General features: G+C 33.3%; 2 long non-coding RNA genes across 2 annotated transcripts; one reads left to right on the forward strand and one right to left on the reverse strand.

Annotated features, from left to right (window-relative positions):
- Positions 1 to 253: 253 nt before the first annotated feature.
- Positions 254 to 1,055, forward strand: LOC149421863 (uncharacterized). The gene is made up of 3 exons (XR_016302514.1): positions 254 to 528; positions 602 to 827; positions 924 to 1,055. It is a non-coding gene; the product is annotated as an uncharacterized LOC149421863 (long non-coding RNA).
- Positions 1,056 to 2,949: 1,894 nt separating this feature from the next.
- LOC149421864 (uncharacterized) lies at positions 2,950 to 3,583 on the reverse strand. The gene is made up of 2 exons (XR_016302515.1): positions 3,389 to 3,583; positions 2,950 to 3,131 (listed from the first exon to the last, which is right to left on the reverse strand). It is a non-coding gene; the product is annotated as an uncharacterized LOC149421864 (long non-coding RNA).
- Between the last annotated feature and the right edge of the window lie 3,164 nt (positions 3,584 to 6,747).

Raw genomic sequence — 6,747 nt, forward strand, 5'->3', positions numbered from 1 at the left:
GCAAAAAAACAGATCTCATGAAGTTTCTTTCCATTTATAAATACACACAAATAAGTTATTATTTCAGTAAATATAATTATTCACAAGGATTTTGGCTAACAGAACACGCTAAATGTCAAAATTTAATAAAGTTACATAGCGAACGTGGCAACACACGAATATAAGAAAAAACAACCTACTGGCAGTAAGACGTCGCGAGTAAGTTTATCTTGCCATCTTAGGGTGGGTTTTTTCATTTACCGTTACTTTTAGCTGTACAGTTTGCAGTTACTTTAGCAGTGCAGTTGACATTTACGGCAAAATGAGTTTTTTCACGACGCCAACTGCGAAAGTAAAGGTAAACAGGGATGACAGCATGATAACTAATCTAATTCCCACATTTTCGTATTGGGAACTGTTCATATATTTTTTCATGTGGCAACACACACACAACAAATGTCAACATTCCGTGAATTGCATTGTCTGTAGCCGCGTCGCTTGTGTTTTGTTTGTAAATTTTGCGATAATAATGAGTGTGGTTAGCGAAAAGTAAGTAAAAATTCAATTATATCAGTATTAATAGTTATTTTTCAATACATAACTAATGTATACATCTTTGCAGCGAACGTGGAAACAATTTTTCGGCGAGGGAGATAGACTTGCTAAAAAACTTAATTCAAAAATATGGATCCGTAATTTTGTGTAAAAGGACTGACGCATTGGGCTCACATGACAAGGAAAAAGCCTGGATCACGTTGACAAGTGAGTTTAATGCGTCAACAAACATATTACGGACAACAAAACAGTTGAAATATAAGTGGGAGTATATAAAGCGTGTTGCTAGAAAGGTATTACAATCACTAATCATTTGATATTATCACTCATTTATTCATGATGATTTCACTTGTTTATTATTGAAAAAATGTATGTTTTGTATATTTTAGGAAGCTGGAAAGCAAAGGCAGTCTCGGCAACAAACAGGCGGTGGACCTCCCCTTCCGCCAATGTCGGACACTTCGGAGTGGGTGTCTAGCATTATGAAGGAATCCATTGTGGGGATTTCTTCAAAATACGATGGAGACTGTAAGTTGTTATATTCCAAATGTATAGGTTGATGAAGTGGTGTGGGTACACTCATGTGTCAATTATCTCTTGCCACGGTGCGGTGGTGGTGATGAATACTGTTGTCTCATTATGTCATATATTGTTATACGGTTATTTTTATATAAAGTTTAACTTTCAACAAAAGTTATGTCTGAAAAAAATAAGCCGGTATGGTTTTTATATAAATATTAATTATCTTTTCAGCCACATCAAAGAACGTCAATACATTAAATCCAGAAAAGTTATTAATAGTACAGGAGCTCATGGGTTCAGGTAATACATTTTCTCATTTAATGTATGTTAACAAATATGTACGTATTATAGATATGTTCTGTAAATGCTTGAGGTCCCTATGGCCAAGCAGATACACATTTGATTTAGTTACCCACAAATTGCAATCTACAATTAGCAACTATCCCGTTAAAGACTTGCTCCCAATAACTGTCATAATTTCTTTAACCAGGAAACTATTTCTCCGCCAGATTGCATAATACATGAGTACCTACATAGTTATTATTTGATTTCAGAAGTCAATCCTGGGATGGATGGTCAGCAGCTCTTTACGATAGATGTGGACCAGACAGATAACACAAACCAAGAAGGTATAGCTGAAACTCCTCGGAGAAGTAAGTGGAAACATTAATCGATAAAAATTTGAATTGATTTATGAATCCAATAAATAAAATAGGAACGTTTATTCTTGTTGCAGATATTCCCAAAAGGTTGCAAAAAAAAACACCCCCGAAACAGACAAGCCTGTCTGTATGCCCATCTTTAATCCAGTTGAAGGAGGAAAAAATAAAAATGGAGCTAGAAGTGTTAGAATTTGAAAAAAAGAAAAAGAAATTTGAAATGGAAAATTTAGAATTTGAAAAAAAGAAAAGGATAGTAGAAATTGAAGATTTGGAAAAGAAAAGGAAACTAGAAATTGAAAATTTAGAATTCGAAAAAAAGAAAAAGATGTTAGAAATACTTATTTTAGAAAAACAATTAAATAGTTAATCTGGAGCATGTTTTTTTCTATTTCCAAATTTTCCATTTCAGCAGCATGTTTGATCGTCTCTTTCACATTGAATAATATACACTTTTGAAAGAATACATACTTACTTTTTTAAAAATTTAAAATGGGTATCCTGTCAAATTTGTTGAATATTTTATTTAGTTTCTATATTATTAATTACATTTGTAGGGTATATGTGAAATATATATACATAAAAACGACGCAGATTGTTGAAGTCCTCCTCACTAGGAGATCCTGTTCTGAGGGGGACTATGTATGTTTGAATATGTTTTCAAGGACTATGTTGTTGTTTTGAATATGCTAGAGAGGTCTTCTTCCGATATTACTTTGATTTGATTTCCTTAACGTAGTTCTTTATAGTTTTATTTTGTTTGATGCTAAGTGGGAGTTTGTTCATCCAAACATAAGTTAAGCAATAACAATATTACTCACTTTCAGTGTTTTGCTGATTCAGCATAAAAATAAACTTTTTTTTTTTAAATGTACCTACACTTTTTTTCCTTTTCAATGTTGTCTGAAAGGCAATTATATATGTTGCCCCCCCCTATAGTGAGTATGTATGGTTAAGTGTGTGTACTTGGACGTTTTATTGAATTCTGTATTTGAATGTATGAATTTATTTTGTATTATATTCATAATATAGTTTTCTTAAAGTTTTTGTTTCCATATGTATTTTTTTGTGGACTTTCTGGGTTTGAAGTTAAATAGCTTTTTGATTACTTTGTTTGGTGATTGTTACCCGTTTGTAGTTCATTTATATATGTTTCATATGCGTTTCTCCAGATTTAAAAGTAATTTATGTATTAGTTTTAACTATGTATATTTTCATTAATAAGGAGCATTAATAAATTATAAACATATAATTGTTACTTAAAGATAATAATTTTCCTACATAAGTCCTACAACTTCTTAAATAAAAATTATATTTTTGAAAAAGTCCATCATTTCAATTCCTTGTTTATTCCATATCATGTGCACACTGCACATGAGTTACAAGTTGATTCATATTGTGTCTCTGGCAGCCAACCTGAAACAAAATTATACATACATACATACACAATACACACCATTTCCCTCTTGGGGTAGGCAGAGAGGACAGCTCTACACAAATGCCCATATAAACCTCCCTTGCTTCCTCCACATTTATACATCTCTATATCCAACTTCTTCTCCAATTTCTAATGAGTTTATGTAAATGAAAACCTGCAAAGGGTCTATTGATGGAAAACTGTAAGAAAGTAGTTATCTATGTATATAAATATTATGGATACAAGGAATAAATACTTAGTGGTCAAAATAGGAATGAATGAGTGCTTCCCTAGCATTGCTTCCAGAGGTGGTGGGCGCACCGCTGCCACCGCCTTCATTGTTATCCATTCGGAATCTGTCGAGATCAACATACATTTCCGGATCTACCTCAGGAATGTTCTTTTTTAAACAAATATTGTGTAAAACTGCGGTGGCAAGTATGACACTTTCGATTCTGTTTTGATTTAATCTTAAATTGGTCGCAATGCAGGGAAAACACACGTGATGTAGAATGCAGTATTTCACCGCAACTTCTAGGTACGTAAACGCTGCCCCGTTCTATATCTATGTCGTTCACAAACATATATATTCTTTGAATGTCTATATTTGCCATTCATGAACAACTTTTGAATTAAGAATTTACGGGAAACACAAGAGTGTTTGTTACTTGCCCCATTTTAGGGTTAATTTTGTTAGACAATTATGTGTCTAACGCATTGACTAAATACAACCAAATATTTATTTACTAATTTATTTGTAAAAAACAAATACCTTTTACATAATATACAATGATAAATATAAATATACAAGTTAACTGAAGACAAGCCACAGAAGTTTCTTATGCTAAAGTTCATTGGAAATGAAGTTTTAATATCTTTAAATTAATTTTGTGATGAAGGAAGGGGAGAGGAAGAGGAAAATAGGAAGAGGAAAGGAGATGCTCCCGATACATTCCATACTCTTATATTAATAATCGATCGTACGCATTACTTCATATCGATATTTCTTTAGGTTATTACCAAAAAAGTCAATGCTGTAAAATTTTGTATTATATTGTGCACATATATGAGGAATTGTGGATTTTTTTCGAATATTTGTTCTACACGAGGGTAAATAAAATAAATCAGATTGTCGGGTTGATCTAGACGGAATATGAAGATTTATTAAATTGGTAAGTTCTGGTGAGTCCAGACCATTATTTAGGATTTTAAACAATAAGATTTGATCAAAAATTAGACGTCGTGTTTGGAGGGAGTTAAAATTATGAAATTTAATGGAAATAAAAAATATAATACATCAATGGCCTAACGTCATTGGCATTCAGCAATATTCTGGATTTTTAGTTGGGTAATCACGTATTTGTCTCTCCTTATAATCTGATCAAGATATTGATGTTTTTTGTTAGTTTAATTTAAACAATAGTTATGTTATTTTTTAGATTCATTTCATCTGCAGATAATAAGAAAGAAATTAAACAAGGGAACTAGTTAGTTGTGTCTATTATATTTACCCTACCTATTTCTTCTGATTGCCATTTGCCTTAATCACAGTTATATGCAACATAGATAGCGACGGTTGTTTTACAGCGAGATTACGACTCGTTCTCATGCTGACGACACCAACTGAGAACATATATTAAATGCGTAGATAACTAAGCTATGGAAGATTTTCAATTTGGGAGGCGGTATGGGTACCGCCGCCCCGGGAACCATTCATTGGATAACCAATACCTCTGCCATGGGTAACCCCAAGTGGTTAGCTACGTTTGGTGACTTAGCAGGGGTGCCCGGAATCCAGGACCGCAGTGGAGTACGTCACTTCTGGACACACTGACCCCAGATTGCTTCCACCCCTCATACTTTACCTTCCCAGATCCTCTTCTACTTCATTTCCTTAAAAAAACCCTCCACACACTATATCCAATAGACAGACCCTGATGGTCCCAATAGTCTGGAGTCAGAGGGACTATGGCATCCCCATTTGATGTATGTTGTAAGGCTGAGGGTATAGGAGAGAGCAAGGAGATGGGAAAGGGAAAGTGAGAAGTACCTGGCTATTCTAAACATGGCTAAAGCCATTTAAAGCTACGTTTCGATTCCGAATGGTGGTCTTTTACCAGACCGATAATTCGAATATCTTCAACTCATCATCATTGGAGGATGTAAACGAATCTAATTGAAATACTTTTGAACGGATTGTCGGTACCCTAACAGAGAACATGTTAGGATAGTTTTCAGTTAGGTACCTAAAACCAATCGATTTTGACACAGATAAGACATGGGAAGGACGCTAAGTGATTCTTATGATTGCATTTGACATCTGCTGTCAATATTTATCAATCATACGTGACGATTCACAATCCATACTTGCCCGTTATTTACCTACCGTCTTCAGTTAGTTTAGTAAAGCAAATAATCGACAATTTAGTAGGTCAATGAATAAAATATTTTTTAGGTTTGAGCAATACCTACTAACCATGATCATATATTTTTATATGAATACCGCACAGGAGTCTCAACTACTCCCAACCGGAGCCAGTGAGACTATGGCATCCCAAATTGGGGTATGTTGTGGGGCTGAAGGTAGTGGGGAGGAGAAAGAAATGGGAAGGTGGGGAAATACTAGATCTGGTCACTAAACACGGCTAAAGACATTTCAAGCAACGTTTCAATTCTGAATGGTGGTATTACACCAGTGCTATATTGAGAGTATCTTCCACTCTGGAAATTTACGAAAGAAGCACATTAGATCTCTGAAAAATCACGTAGAATTTATATCCCGTTTACGAATTCTTTTTGGAAACTTTGACGTTGAGTAATAAAAATAGTTGCATTGACCTAGAAATTCCAGACAGAAAAAAAACTTATCAAATTTCATATTGTCGAAGCTCACCGTTCGAGAGTATTTGGTGCTTTAGACTCGAAACAATTTTTTTTCTACTTTATTTTTAAGATTATGCGTAAAACAAATTATACCTATTCAGACATATACTAGTTTTTCACTTTGACAGAACACACAATACACGAATATTATGCGAACTGAAAGAAAAGAAAAAAAAAACTATTTGGGGAACAGTCTATTTTAAATGAACCGTATTTCTATCTTTTTAAAGCTGAACCAATTGTTATGTTTATTTTAACCCAAGTCTTTGTAATGACATCGCTAATAGAGTTATGACCTATTTGCTTTGTCTATTTTTGACGTTACCTTGGCCCGATGTTCGTGAAAATATGACTTAAGTTATTTGCGGAATCGGAAACTCGTTTATTATTTTCATGCGATAAAGAATACTTTCGCTATAAATTCAGCGTTTTTTTTCTGGCACTGAAAGAAGTACTGATAAATATGCGGTATTTTCATCTAAAATTTATTTTTTATTAAGAAAACATTTATTAAAAAGATTTATAAAAAATAAGACAATAAAAGTAGGTACTTAATTATATCTAAGATTTCATTAATTTTACAAAGTAATTTTTTTATTTCATACTTTATGACAAAAATATCGTTAAATGTGTGCCTATTAATTACATAAATAATCTTCAATATGAAATTTAATACATCCGCCGACCACTTGCTAGCAAAACAAATCCTTAGAAGGTTTTAAGATAAAAAGT

Source organism: Hesperophylax consimilis, chromosome 8 (genome assembly GCF_061612785.1).
Source record: "Hesperophylax consimilis isolate HC1 chromosome 8, BYU_Hcon_1.0, whole genome shotgun sequence".
In the NCBI taxonomy this organism is placed as follows: Eukaryota; Metazoa; Arthropoda; class Insecta; order Trichoptera; family Limnephilidae; genus Hesperophylax; species Hesperophylax consimilis.